The 15,105-nt window shown below is 48.4% G+C and overlaps 1 protein-coding gene across 1 annotated transcript in view; it reads left to right on the top strand.

Moving 5' to 3' along the window:
* Nucleotides 1–15,105, top strand: part of LOC309333216 (uncharacterized protein) — a 385,031-nt gene that overhangs the window by 105,427 nt on the left and 264,499 nt on the right. The window lies entirely within an intron of this gene.

Below are 15,105 nucleotides of genomic sequence, written 5' to 3'. Positions count from 1 at the left end.
CAAAACGTGCTGCCGGAAGGGGAGGAAAGTAGTATTGAGGGCAATGTAACTGTCGAAAGGAAGGTCAAGAGCAACGTAAGCGCGCCAAGTTCAAAATGGGAGGCGCGCGGAAATGAAGAGAGTCCTGGGGAGGAGCCTGGTCCCAAAGCCCGAAGGAGGGGGGAGGAGGCGGCAGAGGATTCAGCCTCGGGAGAGTCCCGAAGGGAGAGAACACAGGGGGGCAGAAAGACCCTGCGGAAAAGGAAAGAGAGAAAGAGGTGGACCAGTACAAGCCTCTTAAACTGGTGTCGAGGGGGGAGCGAGTCAGAGGGGACTTCAGCGGTCTAAGGGTAACAGACGTAGGGTCACGGACCTCGGATCTAAAGCTACTGATGTTCTTGAATAAAAGCTTTTGTACATAAGCTGGAGTGGACTTTGGTCTCTTGTGAGCTGGGACCACGGGTGACTCTGACAGTAAGTCCCCTCTCCTAGAACGCAAAATTTTTTTTTGCAAAGCTCACGAACGGTGGCAGCCATGAGCGCGGAGGAACAGCTGACAACACTGCGCAACGCAGTTACGGAACTCACCGCTGCAGTCATTGCATCTCAGAAGAAGAGTGATGAAACGGAGAAGCGCTGCCAGGATCTGCAAATAAGGTGGGAGCGTGCTAGCAAGGAGGGGTTCCCAGGGTCCAGATCAGAGGGAATTGCACTTGGAAGGCGGGGGGGCAGTCTAGTCACCCACTTCGATGGGAACCTAAAGCACTACCCAAGTTTCAGAGCAGACGTCTTGTATGCACTGCATTTGCTTCGTAATGACTTTAAAGATGAAGAGGAGAAAGTGGGGTTTATTGTGTCTCATTTGCATGGGGAGGCAAGAGCTTGGTTGCGCAATTTGTGGCGCGAAGACGGCCCTGCCCGCCGCGATTCTGATGAATTTATTAAAGCGATGGATGCTTGTTTCCAGTCAACCGTGGATCTTGATCTTGCACGCAGGGAAATGCACGGGTTGCGGCAAGGGAGAGCCACTGTGCGTCAGTATCATTCGCGATTTTTCGCCTTACTGACTGTATTGGGCTGGGAGAAGCACTGCAAACCAGTGAGAGATTTGTTCTGGGAGGGTCTCAGCGGCCCCATAAAAGATGAACTTGCCAGGGGAGACAGACCTCAGACCCTGGAGGACGTCGTGCAGAGGGCTCTTGCAATAGGGGTACGCCACGAAGAACGTCCTTGGCACAATGAGGAGGGACGCCAGGCGCGTGCACCGGCAAGGACGCCTCCTTTTCTCCCCAGAGACTTCAGCCAGGCACATCCCTCGCCTCTGGCGCGGCAGGGGGAGGAACCGATGGAAATTGGTGGTGCTAAGGCTCAGGCAACAGCCAGAGTTCCAGCATCCGGTGCAGTAAAGGCGAAGCCTCCTAGAGGGACCAGGAAATGTTACATCTGTGAAAGTGCACTACACATGGCGAAAGAGTGTCCCCAGAGGCCCCAGAAGCACACTGCAGCCTTAGCAACAGTGGCAGCAGAAGTGATGCAAGAGGAGCAGTCTCAGGGAAACGACAGTGCCTGGCTGGAAGCAGAGCTGCTGGGGCTCAGCCAGGCGAATCTGTAGAGCAGTCCCCAGTGCCTTTGCAACGTACAGACCCTTTACCACCCAAGCCAACGGTGCAGCTCACTGCAACACTCCAGTTGCCGAACGGAACCACCCTGGAAGTCCCCATCACGATCGATTCTGGGAGCAACGCGGACTTTGTGGGGGTGCAGTTCGTCAAGCAGCATCGCATAGCGCTTCTGCCCGCGACAACGCCTCTAAACGTAGTCACGGTTGATGGCAGGAAATTGCTGGGAGGACAAGTTGTGCAACAGACGCCTCCCATGGAGATGCGGATTGGACATCATAGAGAAGTCATCAGCTTCAATGTCACCCGCCTGTCGGACACGCCTATAGTACTAGGCATGAGTTGGCTGGAGAGACACAGTCCTGCGATAGCGTGGTACCAACGGCAGATCACCTTTTGCTCATCGTACTGTGCTCAACATTGTATCCAGTCCAGCCAGGAGGAAGGGGCGGAGCAGCAGCTGCAACTTGGCATGGCGCAGGCAGTTCCTCGCAAGTACGAGAGTTTCCTGGAGGTTTTCTGCGAGAAGGAAGCTGACCGGCTGCCGCCCCACAGACCTTACGATTGCGCGATCGACCTGTTGCCGGGGGCGCAGCTGCCGACTGCGAAGCTGTATTCCATGTCTGAGGACGAGATGCAAGAACTCAGGGAGTTCATAGAGCATAATTTGAAGCGTGGATTCATCCGGGAGTCCAAAGCAGTGGGGGGCAGTCCTGTGTTTTTTGTAAAGAAGAAAGACACGCCCCAGAAAAGACTCATTGTGGATTTCAGGGCCATAAATTCCATGACCAAGCCCAAGGCCTTCCCCATGCCCAAGATTGATGACCTCCTAGCGACCGTGCGGAAGGGGAAGATCTTCACCAAGTTGGATCTGCGTGGAGCGTATAATCTCATCCGTATCCGGGAGGGCGATGAGTGGAAGACGGCCATGTTCACGCCTCTGGGCACGTATGAATACAGAGTTATGCCGTTTGGTCTCCAAAATGGATCTCACGTCTTCCAAGCCTTTATGCATCACGTGCTGGCGGGACTCCTCTACAAGAAGTGTGTGTGTTTCCTCGACGACATCCTGATCTTTTCGGAATCGCAGGAGGCTCATGAGAGAGACGTGAAGGAGGTCCTGCAGAGACTGCGAGAACACAGGCTCTACGCCAAGTTGGAGAAATGCCAGTTTGATGTGACGGAGGTGGATTTCCTCGGCTACAAGCTGTCTGACAAGGGGCTGGCCATGGACAGCGTCAAGGTCCGCGCCGTGTTAGACTGGAAGAGCCCACGCAATCGGAAGGAGGTCCAGAAATTTGTCGGGTTCGCCAATTTCTACCGCAAATTCATCAGGGGTTTTGCAAAGGAGACAGCAGCAATCACGGACACCCTCAGTTCCAAAAAGAAGAAGTTCGCTTGGACGGAACAGGCAGAGCGCTCTTTTAGGAAGCTTAAAAGCCTCTTCGCTTCCGAGGAGCAGCTGCTGCACGTGAATCCGGGCAGACCCATGCGAGTAGAGACCGACGCCTCAGACAGAGCGGTGGGAGCCGTACTCCTGCAAGAAGATTCCCAAGGAGATTGGAGACCCTTTGCCTTTTACTCCCGAAAGCTCAGCAAGGCGGAGCAAAACTACACCATATGGGACAGAGAGCTGTTGGCCATCCACGCTGCCTTCAAAGCATGGCGACACTTCCTCATAGGTGCCAAGCACACAGTGCAGGTCCGCACAGATCACAAGAACTTAGAGTATTGGCGCACGGCGAAGCTCCAGAGCCAAAGACACATGCGCTGGGCTGAATTCTTCGCGGATTTCGACTTCAGGATAGAATACATCCCGGGAGACTCCAACGTTATAGCCGACGCGCTCTCCAGGAAACCGCAATATCTCGAGGAAGCAGCGCCAGTGGCAGCCAAGCACATTTTCGCACCGCAGGCGTGGACGTGCGCTACCATCGCAGTCGACCTGGACGCGGTGCGACGTGCGTTGCAAGTAGATCGATTTGCACAATCCAAGATGGAGGCGCTGCGCAGGGGTTCGCAGAGAGAAGATGAGTTCCAATTACGCGACGGGCTGTTAACTCACAAAGGTGCCCTCTATGTACCGGGCGAAGAGCTCCGCGCGAGGGTTCTGCAGCAGTTGCACGACGCCCCCAGTGCGGGCCACTTCGGCAAGGAGAAGACAATAGAACTGGTGGCCAGGGACTTTTGGTGGCCCCAGATGCGGGGAGAGATAGCGGATTACGTCGCCAGGTGTGACACTTGTCAGAGGTCCAAGCCAGTGCACCAGAAGCCAGCGGGGTTACTGGAACCGCTGGAGACGCCACAGCAACCGTGGGAGAGGGTGGCGCTGGACTTCGTCACTGACCTGCCCAGCTCCAGAGGCAAGACGGCGGTGCTGGTGGTGGTGGACTTGTTCACCAAGATGGCGCACTTCATTCCTTGCGCGAAGGTGGCGACGGCGGAACAGACCGCCAAACTCTTCATCGATCACGTGTTCAAGGTGCATGGGCTGCCACAATCCGTCCTGTCCGACAGGGGGCGCCAATTTGTTTCTACTTTCTGGCGGAAGCTTCTAGGTATCCTGCATGTCAAGATCAACCTAACGTTGGCAAGGCATCCGCAGACCAACGGCCAAGCAGAGAGAGTCAACGCGATCATGCAGCAGTACCTGAGATGTTACGCCAATCAGCGCCCGGCGGCGTGGGTGGACTACCTGCCGATGGCGGAGTTTGCCTACAACAACACAAAGCACGCGTCGACGGGGGTGACGCCGTTCTTCGCGAACAATGGTCGTCATCCCAGAACCTTCCCGGGGTTCGTAACACCGGGAGAGGGGGTGACGCAAGAAGCCGACCAGTTCGCAGCAGAACTGCAAGAGGTGCACGAGGAGCTGCGGAGACATTTGGAGCTAGCCAAACAAGCATATAAGGTGCAGGCAGACAAAAACAGGAGAGTGGGAGAGGAAATCCAGGTGGGGGACTGGGTATGGTTAGCGGCCCAAGCGATGCCAGCCAGGTCGTTGGCTAAGAAGAAGCTGGGACACAGGCAGCTAGGGCCATACCAGGTGGAGGCTAGGATCAACCCTGTAGCTTTTCGACTAGCTCTCCCCGAAGGTTCCAGAGTGCACCCGGTCTTTCATAGGTCGGTGCTCACTCCCTACAAGACCCCGCACAGGTTTCAGGAGTCTGAAACAGTACCGCACGCACGCACTCAGTCACCCGAGAGGGAGGGGGCGCCCAGGGCCGAACCGCTCAACGAGGTCACTGAGATCCTGGACTCGAGATGGGGGGGTAGAGGGAGTAGAATACCTTCTAGCCAGAGAGGGTACCCCGGCCAGTGCCAACATTTGGGTGCCGGACTACGCTTTAGACGAACCTCTTCTGAAAGACGAGTTCCATGCACTTTTCCCACATAGACCCATGCCAGCCGAGTATTTTGATGACTGGCTCTTTACGCCCACACTTTCAGACAGTACTTTCAGGGGCTTTTCTTCCGCCGAGGAGAGAACGCCAGACTCAAGCCCGCCCAGGGGATTGTGTTCGGGGGTAGACACAGAACCCTCTTACTGGTGGGACGAGCAACCAGAGGACGACTGGCGCAAGAAATGGCTGACGGGGCCTTGGCAGGCAGCACCAGACGAAGTGGCAATGGAAGAGGGAGCCGAGAACACCTTGGGTGAAGAACCCGCATTCGAACACACATACACCGAGCTGCTAGCAGAGGACATTGAAGCAAACGAACTGTATCCTGCATCTACCTCCGAGGAGCTGCGGCTCCCACGACCTGCCTCCGAGGGCCGGGAGGGGGGAAGGGGGGGCTTCAAGGGGGGGATGGATGTCAGGGGTTCAGGGAGAGAGGCGCAGATGAGGGAGGAGACAGAGAGTGAGGGGGAAGGATTCCAGAGTGACGAGGAAGAGGATGACAATGACCCAAGATTGTCCATGAGTCCGTCCAGTGAATCGGAGGACTCCCAAAAGGGAGCCCCTCTGGCCAAGCCAAGGGAAGCTAGAGGGGGAAGCAGTCAGGAGCAGGGAAACGAAGGGGGAACCCCCAGTGGGAGTTGGAGAGCGAGACCGGCTGCTCCGCTGGAACGGAGTGAGGGGGGAGGAGTGACCAGTGTGTCAGAAGGAGCAGAACAGGAAGCAGAGAGGGAAAGGAGATCAGGGCAAAACGTCCTGCCGGAAGGGGAGGAAAGTAGTATCGAGGGCAGTGTAACTGTCGAAGGGAAGGTCAGGAGCAACGTACGCGCGCCAAGTTCAAAATGGGAGGCGCGCGGAAATGAAGAGAGTCCTGGGGAGGAGCCTGGTCCCAAAGCCCGAAGGAGGGGGGAGGAGGCGGAGAGGATTCAGCCTCTGGAGAGTCCCGAAGGGAGAGAACACCGGGGGGCAGAAAGACCCTGCGGAAAAGGAAAGAGAGAAAGAGGTGGACCAGTACAAGCCTCTTAAACTGGTGTAGAGGGGGGACCGACTCAGAGGGGACTTCAGCGGTCTAAGGGTAACAGACGTAGAGTCACGGAGCTCGGATGCAAAGCTAATAATGTTCTTCAATAAAAGCTTTTGTACATAAGCTGGAGTGGACTTTGGTCTCTTGTGAGCTGGGACCACGGGTGACTCTGACATGTATGATTATATCTTTTCCTTCAACTCTCGGGGGGGGGGGTTGTTACTTGTCTGAAGAATTTTGTTTTTTAAGTCTAAGGACTTGAAAGATACGAGACAGTCTGCTGGCCAGCTATTTTGTTTGGCTACCTTAGAGTTTACTCTACAGGCTTTTTCTATTTTTTGTGTTACCTCTGATTCCTCAAGTTCTAACCAGACAGCGAGTTCTTTGGCTATTTTTCTCTCTATAACTTCCTCTGTCTTCTTCAATAATGCTCTGAATCTCAATGTATTTTATCTTCTCTGCATTTGTAAAATTGCCAGAGTCCCAGATTGCTTCTTGTTGTTTCCTCAAATCCACTGTTTCCTCTCGTATTTTATTACATGCACTTTATCGCTGTATTTTTTTCTGCCCTTCTTCTAAATTCTGAGATTTCTCTTTAAGGTCATGCACGGTTTTTATTAATTCGGAATTTTCTTGTACCAAATTGTGTACCTGATCTGATAAATCCGCTGTAATTTTAACATTTTCATCTAATTTAACCTTCATTGACATAAAATTATCCTCTACTATTTTAGCATTTTCATTTACAGTTAAGATCTGCAATGTCTTTTCATAATTCCAATCATAATTCCTTGATATCCACTATTGCATCCAGATCATAAGCAGAGCTTCTCCTTGCTTGTGTGCCTTGTGTAGCTAACGATGCAGTAGGAGGTTTTTTACCAGCCATTGCTGGGAATTTCTTTAGTCTCTTTAAATATGTAGCTCCTACCATACACTTTCTTATTCTCAAATTTATACGTGGTTCAGTCTATAATAAGATACTTCAAATTCATTCACATAAATTCTGAGTAGCAAGGTTAATAATTATAACTTCCAAATTCATTTACAATTTTTACCTGATAAATTTAAAAACTCACTAATTTAAGACTGAATTATATCGTGCAGTTTATCCAGTCAAATAATAATATAATTCCAATAATTGATTAATTAAATGAAACCATACTGCTAATAAAAAGAAAATAGAAGTAGGGGGGCTGGGAAATAAATGAACATAAATAAATAGGGATGCGGGTGGCGTTGTGGGTAAAACCTCAGTGCCTAGGACTTGCTGATCGTAAGGTCGGCGATTCGAATCCCTGCGGCGGGGTGAGCTCCCGTCGTTCGGTCCCAGCTCCTGCCCACCTAGCAGTTCGAAAGCACCCCTAAGTGCAAGTAGATAAATAGGTACCACTTTATAGCGGGAAGCTAAACAGCGTTTCCGTGTGCGGCGCTGGTGCTGGCTCGCCAGCTGCAGCTTCGTCACGCTGGCCATGTGACCCAGAAGTGTCTTCAGACGGCGACAGCTCCCGGCCTCTTGAGTGAGATGAGCGCACAACCCTAGAGTCGGTCACGACTGGCCCGTACGGGCAGGGGTACCTTTAAATAAGTACTAATGCGAAACAGATACTATAAGAGAAGAGAAAAAAATGGGGTGATAAGAAACATAAAGAAAAATTAAAAGGGACAAAGTGGGAAAAAAGACAGGAAAAAGAGAGAAAGAGAGAGAGGGAGAAGAGAAAGAAAGAGGAAGACAAAAAGGAAAAAGTTTTAAGAGAGCGACAAAAAGCTAATGTTCTGTCAGCAGAGAGGAATTTTCAGTTTGAGTGCTGTATCTTCTTTTCTTCACTACGTGTCTCAACTCCGTCAGATCTTGCTGTTGAGTGAGTGCGCAGCCTTTACCTCTAGAATGAAATTTTAGTCCAGCTGAAACCGATGACAGCCAATCAACTGACAGCACATTACTGCTGAGTCTTTCTGACCCAGCACTTCCATAGAAAGTATTGCAGGCTGATTGCATAAGCCAGTTGCATCAGCTAGCAAACTCAAGCCTGCAGACTTACTATCTCTCACATTGGTCCTAGAACAATGCAGCAGTATGATTGGTCCACAGGAGCCACCCAATCCAGCTCCAGGTGGAAGTGAATCCACAACCTGATTGGCCTACAGGAGAATCCCGGAATTAGCCAATCACATGCGGCCCATTGTGCAAATAATGTATATAAAGCAGATATTGTGGGGGAAGTTTCATTCCTCGCTAATATGAGCTGAATAAAGAGCATGAAATCCACACTCAACTCCGAGTATATTTCACTTGCCTAGATGGAGGATATGGAAGGGCATGTGTAGAAACTGGCCTGCTGTACAGAGGTAACATTTACATTAGCTGCCCTACTCACTTTTGCCTCTGCCCCCACCTACCACCAGCATGTGGTGCTCAGAAGGTTGCCCAGAATGGAATGAGGTAATTGGGTTGGGAAAAAAGATTTTCCACCCCTGAATTGGCATTTCCTTGTAGGGAAAGGCAATGCAGCGCCCCCCCCCCCAAGTTCATTTTGTGTGTCCCTTTCCCAATCCACCCTGTCCACACTAAACCTACCTTTTTGCAAGATCCAAGAGATTGCTTTGATCCTGTTATCAGCCCCCACTCTTACAAGCTGATGCAATTTGAAACAAAACACTGCAGTGTAGATAAAAAAGTTTTAATGCCACTGCCGTTTGGCCCCCTTCTAACCAGTAGTGCGCACACTAGGAGAAAGAAACCCTTGAGCACCTGCCTTCATTGCATGCCTGCATGATGTGAGTACACAGAGGACAGTTAACTGGACAGAGGACAGTTAAGATCTGCAGCCTTGGTGGTTCCACATTCAGCAGTGCAGTCAATGTTCTCTAGATGTTGGGAACTCTTCATTGGCTGCAGCAGAGGCATTTGGCACAGGGGAAGAGGCTGGTTTGGAGGGTCAGCATAGCTCAGTGGTAGAGCCTTACATGCAGAAGTTTCCAGGTTCAATCCTCAGAATCTCCAAGTAGGAATAAGAAAGACAGACCACTGCCTGAAACCCTTGAGAGCTGCCACTCAGCATAGACAATATGGAGCTAGATGGACCAATGGCCTGGCTGTAAGGCAGATTCCTATGTCCCTTTACTCCAAGTATGGGGAAACTTGGGCCCTCCAGATGTGGTTGTGTTACAGCTCCCATCATGACCAGAGATTATGGGAGTTGTAGTTCAGCAACACCTGGAATGAGAAAAGCTCTCATCTCCACAACTGCTATATTCCCATTATCCATTTTCACTCTCTTACCCTCTTTAGCCAACTTAAGAAGCAGCAAGTTTGTTAGTTGAAATGCTCCCATTGCCCTGTCATGTCCTCATCCCCATCCCTATTTAAAAGCTCACAAGTAACCCTCAAGGTCAAATCCTGGGACCCAGTGGCAGTCCAAACCATTTTGCTGTCTGGGGCGAAAGACAAGATGGCAGTCTCTCTCTTGTTCGATAGGCAGAATCTGACCAGGCTTTGAATCTTAAATCATAACTGGGCAATGTCTTCCAGCACACTTGAGCTGACTTGGAGAACTCAAGGCAGGCTGTGTGACACAGACAAGCTAGTGCTCCCTGTGAGGTTTTTGACCAGCTTCTGCCCATCTGAAGCTGAAGCTGATACAGGCTCGTCTTCTCTGGAGCCCAAACAGAGCGTCGTCACACACAGCGGAAGATAAGCAGTATGTGCCACATTCTTAACTTTATTTACACTTCTATGCTGAGAGAATACAAACATGCATCTTTCCTCTGCGAGAGCAGAGAAGCAACTTCCTCTCGGAAACAAAGAACGCCGAGAGAACAGTGGAAAACAGGAAACCAGTGAACGTCACATCCAGTCGCCCATTCCCGTGGGAACCCAACAGTACTCTGACTGTGGAATGCAAAACAATGTCCCGTGACAAGCATTTCGCTGCACAGTGAAGGAAGCAGAAACCAACATCCTCCCCCTTTCTGTGAACATCACTGGGCAGCGTGTTTGTACAATGTCAGTACAAACCCAACTTCTGCACATAGGTACAGTGTTGATCCCTTGATACAATCTTGGACAATACATCAGCAGGAATTTCATTACCTGGCATATAGGACACCGTTACGAGTCCCTTCTGAATACGTTCCCTAGCATGTTGCAACTTCAATTGCAAATGCTTCGTGCTTTGCTTACAACCTTCAGAATTCAGCAAAGCCAAACATGCTTTGTTGTCCTGGTAAACCTGGATTGGACATTTGACAGGAATTTTCATGTCTTTGCACAATTGTAACAGCCATTCACAATCTTTAAGTGAATAAGACAGTGCATTCAGTTCAGCTTCACAAGTACTTAAGCTAACTGTTGTTTGCTTCTTGCATGACCAATCAAATAGACCCTGATTGTACATGTAGCAAACTCCAGACGTACTTTTCCTGTCTGTAGTGTCTGCACCAAAACTTGCATCTGCAAATATCTCAAGACCACCAGACTTCTGATTATTAAACCTCAGTCTGTAATGCATAGTGCCTTTCAAATAGCGTGCTAGGCGTTTCAGAGCTTTCCAATCCTTAACAGTAGGATTGTTGACTTGTCTGCTTAGCAAATTACAGCTAACAGCAATGTCAGGTCTTGAACATCTGGCAATGAAGTTTAGTTTGCCTAGCACACTTCTGTACAGTGTAGTGTCAGAAAATGCTTCTTCAGTGTCATCTACCTGATAACCTGTTGTCATCGGTGTGTCTACAGGGTTAGCATCCATCAGGTTTAGTTTGCTTAACACATCAGCAATTTTCCGTGACTGGTGGACTTCCGGAGGCGGCGCGTCCGCAGAAACGGGTCGTCCGCTACGGCTCCGCAGAAACGGGTCGTCCGCTACGGCGCAGTGGAGACCCACATCGGAAAACCACAGGCAGCGTAAGCCTGTGGCCGTGGGACTCGGCGGGCACCAGGAGCGCCCCCCGAAACGTAGAAGGGACCCCGTAAGAGGTCCCAGAACGTGTAAGGGTTGGCGCGGTGCTGTGAGTCAATCGCTCTTTCTGTGGAGTGAAGCCGCGTAGCTGCTGTTGGTGAGCGCTGTCCTCTTTTCCTGGAAACATTCGGCTTGAAACCAACAACTCGTGAGTAAGAAAAGAAAGAAAGATTTGGAGGATAAATTTTTGCTAATTCGGCTAAAAGCGAGAGACGAAACCAGGAAGTCCGTCTCTTGCCACTGCTTAAGATTTAAAACAAAGACTTTGATGTTTGGAGCCTTTGAAGAGGTGTTAAAAGGCAATCAACTCTCACATCTATTCAAGTTGCTTTAGGACTTAACCCTTTAAAAGCCATATTTTAAAATATGAACTGTGTTTTACCTGCCCTGCTGGATTTACAAATTGACAAAGAATCCCAGGCAGTCGGACTGCCTAGATAACAGAACTGTCAGATTGCAAGATCTTGACACTTTGTTGCTGGAGTTATTACTAGCTGAGCTTTAGTGGAACTGTTACATTGAATTGCTACATCCTGCACTTATTGAGACATTGTTATATTCTGAGACCAACTCTGCCAAACACAACTAAGTTGAAGGTCTTTAGGAAATTAAAGGCTGTTTGGACATTGTTTTTAAAGTATTGAAGTTTGGAAAAATTTAAATAATTGATATTAATAACTTGACTTCTTCCCTACAATATAAGTGGGCTCCCTCTAGAGGACTTTGGATTTACAACCATATGTGACTTTCCTTTTGGTTTCCTTTCCTCCTACTTGGTTGTTTACTTTATGGGCTTGTGGATTCTCATGGGAACATATTCAATTTGACCTTGATTAGCAGACAGAAGTGGAATGAGCGGCACTGGGAGACAAACAAGAGCGGCTAGAGGAAAAAGGCAAACAACTTTGAATTTACTTTCACAGCCGCGTAGATCATCTGTTCCTGATGTTTTGGAACTAGAAGAAAGTGAGCATCTGTTGGGAGAAGATATGGCATCAGGTGGATCTGCTTCAGTATTAGACAAAATACTTGAAAAATTGGAAGGCCTAGACAAAAAAGTGGATGAACAAACGGCAAAGATTGATCAGACCAGAGATTGTGTTAACAAGTTAACTGAACAATTTACTTTGAACGCTCAAGCAATTGGCAACTTATCTGAATCCACTGTAGAAAATCGGAAACTGGCAGAGGAAGCCATCCAGAAAACTGCAGCACTGGAGCAGGAGGTAAGACCACTGCATAAGCAGGTTGGGGAACAACAGGCCTATCTGTCTATGATTGAACTTCGGGCCCGGGAAAATAACTTAAAATTGAGGTTTATACCAGAACTTGAACCCGAACAAGGGAACTTAATTGAGTTTTTAACAAAAGAATTTCCCAAGTGGTGGCCTTTGGAGGAGGAAAAATACTTTAAAATCGTGACTGCTTTTAGGCTTGGGAAATTTACAAGGAAGGACAAGCCCAGAGACTGTTTGATTATCTTGAGATCCAAGGAGGAAAGGGACAAAATACTAGGACTACATTACAGAAAGTCACTTGAAATTTTGGACAAAAGAGCAGAGATTTACAAGGATATTCCTAAACAACTTTTGGACCTTAGATCCACCTACCTTGAACTAGTAAGGCTGTTGAGGAGCAACTTAATTATCTTTAGGTGGGAATTTCCACAAGGACTATCTTTTACGTTCAGAGGGAAGAAGGTGAAAATTAAAACAGCTGAAGACAGAGATAAATTCTTGAATACCTACGGAGAGGACCTTCAGAAAGGGATTGAAAGACCTTCAGGGGCTGGACCACAGTCTTTACCTACACCTACACCTGAGGGGTCTGAAGACCAGGACAAAAAGATACCACCACCAGGACAATAACAGATTTGACCAGGATGTCTCTGCAACTTCTGAGTTGGAACATAAATGGCGCCAACATCCCGGAGAAAAGGAGAAGGATATTCCACATTTTGAAAAAAGAACAATTGGACATTATTTGTTTGCAAGAAACACACGTGACTAGGCTACATAGAAAAGTGTTAATAAATAAAAGATTAGGCCAAGAATTTATCTCTTCGGATCGAGTAAAGAAAAGAGGTGTGGTGATATATGCAAAAGAGAGCCTGTCACCAAAATTTCTATTTAAAGATGAACAAGGACGAATTCTGGCAATTGAGATCCAGACTCAATTCTGGCAATTGAGATCCAGACGAATTCTGGCAATTGAGATCCAGAAAAGTTTTTGATATTAGGAATTTATGCGCCAAATGAGGGAAAATCGGAATTTTATAAGAAGCTGCATGAGATAATGCTGGACTATCTGAACTATGATAACATCATTATGATGGGAGATATGAACGGGGTGGTATCAACTAACATGGATAAATCGCACAGCCCAAACGTAACAAAAGAAGGCAGACTACCCAAAACATTTTTTGAATTGACCGACAACATGGACTTGATTGACATCTGGAGAACAAAGAACCCTCTAGGAAGAGAAGGAACATTCTTTTCTGAAGCCCAACTGACATGGACAAGAATCGACCAAATTTGGACAACTAGAGGCCTGGCACCCAAGATAAAAAAAGTGGAAATCTGCCCAAAGACCTGCTCCGACCATAACACTGTAAAGATGGATATGAGACTAACTCCAACCGGCTCCTTTAGATGGAGGATGAATGACAATTTGTTTAGAGATCAGGAGATTATTAAAAAGGCCCAAAAAGCGACTTCCGGGTTGGCGCCATCGCCGAATGGCGGACTCCCTCCGAGCTCCGGAGGGAGCCTGCTCGGCAGGGGCTGGGTCCTGCCGCGCCGGCGACGCGGGGACCCTCAAAAACCATGGGCGCTGAAACCCATGGACATGGTGACTCGGCTGGCACCTTTTGCGCCCCCCCGACCCGCGAAGGAGCCTTTTTAAAGGCTGCGGAACGGGTGACAGGGGGGGTGCTTTGAGTCCTCCGCTTCCCCTGCCGAGCGAAGCCGCATGCCATTCGACGGAGAGCGCTGACTTCTTCTATTGAAAATTTGGACTTAAAAGAATAACCCGTGAGTAATTGGAACCTGGACTAAAAAGGGGGATAATTTTTTTAAAAAAAATTCGAAGCGAGCGGGGGAGGCGCAAAAAGGAAGTCAGCCCCCCCCCCCCCCCGTCGTAGAGGAGTTAAAGTAAAGGATTTGACAACTAAGATCGAGCGCAACCCTATTTTGACAAAGTTACTAACTTCGCGATGGAAAATTATAAGACTGAGCTGGAGGAGAAAAGTGGAATTGAATTAAAAAGCAACCCCCCCCCCCGGAATCCTGGGAGCGATTTGTGAGAGCGCCGGGAGAAGAGAAAGAGAGGTTTTGACAGCTGTCAAAGAGCTGTCAAAGCGGAAGAACAAAAATGAGAACTTTGTTACGAGGACTTTGCCGGTTACATTTGTTACAAATTGGATTTAAATTGTTTAAAACAAGGAATAACAAGTTATTTTGACTGGTGGGCGTGATCTGGAAGGGAATTGTTATTGCAATCCATCTAGAGGAGCTGAGGGATATTACAAGTATTGTTGGCTTGGAATTTGAATAGAACTTTTTATCTCCTGGGAAACTGCAGAAATGGAACACTATTTTGTCTACAGAGGTCTACACACTAAAGGAGACAATAGATTTATCTATTGAAGAAAGGAAGGGACTTGGCATAATGTTTTGTTCCTGAATAACAGAGCCTCTGCAAAGGAATTAGAAGTTTTTGGAATTAGAACATTTGTGCAGCAGAGCAGGAAAAAAAAAAAAAAGGAGGAGAGAGATCAACAAGAACAACAAGAATTGGATAAAGTTGGAAGTGGGAACATTTGGGACATCCAGATTTGAAAGGTCTAAAGAAATAAAATTGGAGTTTTTACTCCTAAATATAAAGATCTGGATGGAAGAAATGGGCCTTTTTGAGATAGACTCCTTCCAAGATTGGACATTCGAAATTAAAGATGACTGGTAAAGGACTATGGCCTAGATAGATGTGGGAGCTCCAGGAAGACATCAGACATTGATGAACATTGGGAACGCAACCGGGAAAGGGGGGAGGGAAATTTGGAATCCAAAGGGCGTAAAATTATATTTGATTATCTTAATTATATTTTATAATTTTATTGTGAT

Source organism: Podarcis erhardii (genome assembly GCF_964252035.2).
Source record: "Podarcis erhardii genome assembly, chromosome: W".
NCBI classification, from domain to species: Eukaryota; Metazoa; Chordata; class Lepidosauria; order Squamata; family Lacertidae; genus Podarcis; species Podarcis erhardii.
Note: the sequence above shows the minus strand (reverse complement) of the source record. Positions and strands in the feature narration are given on the sequence as shown.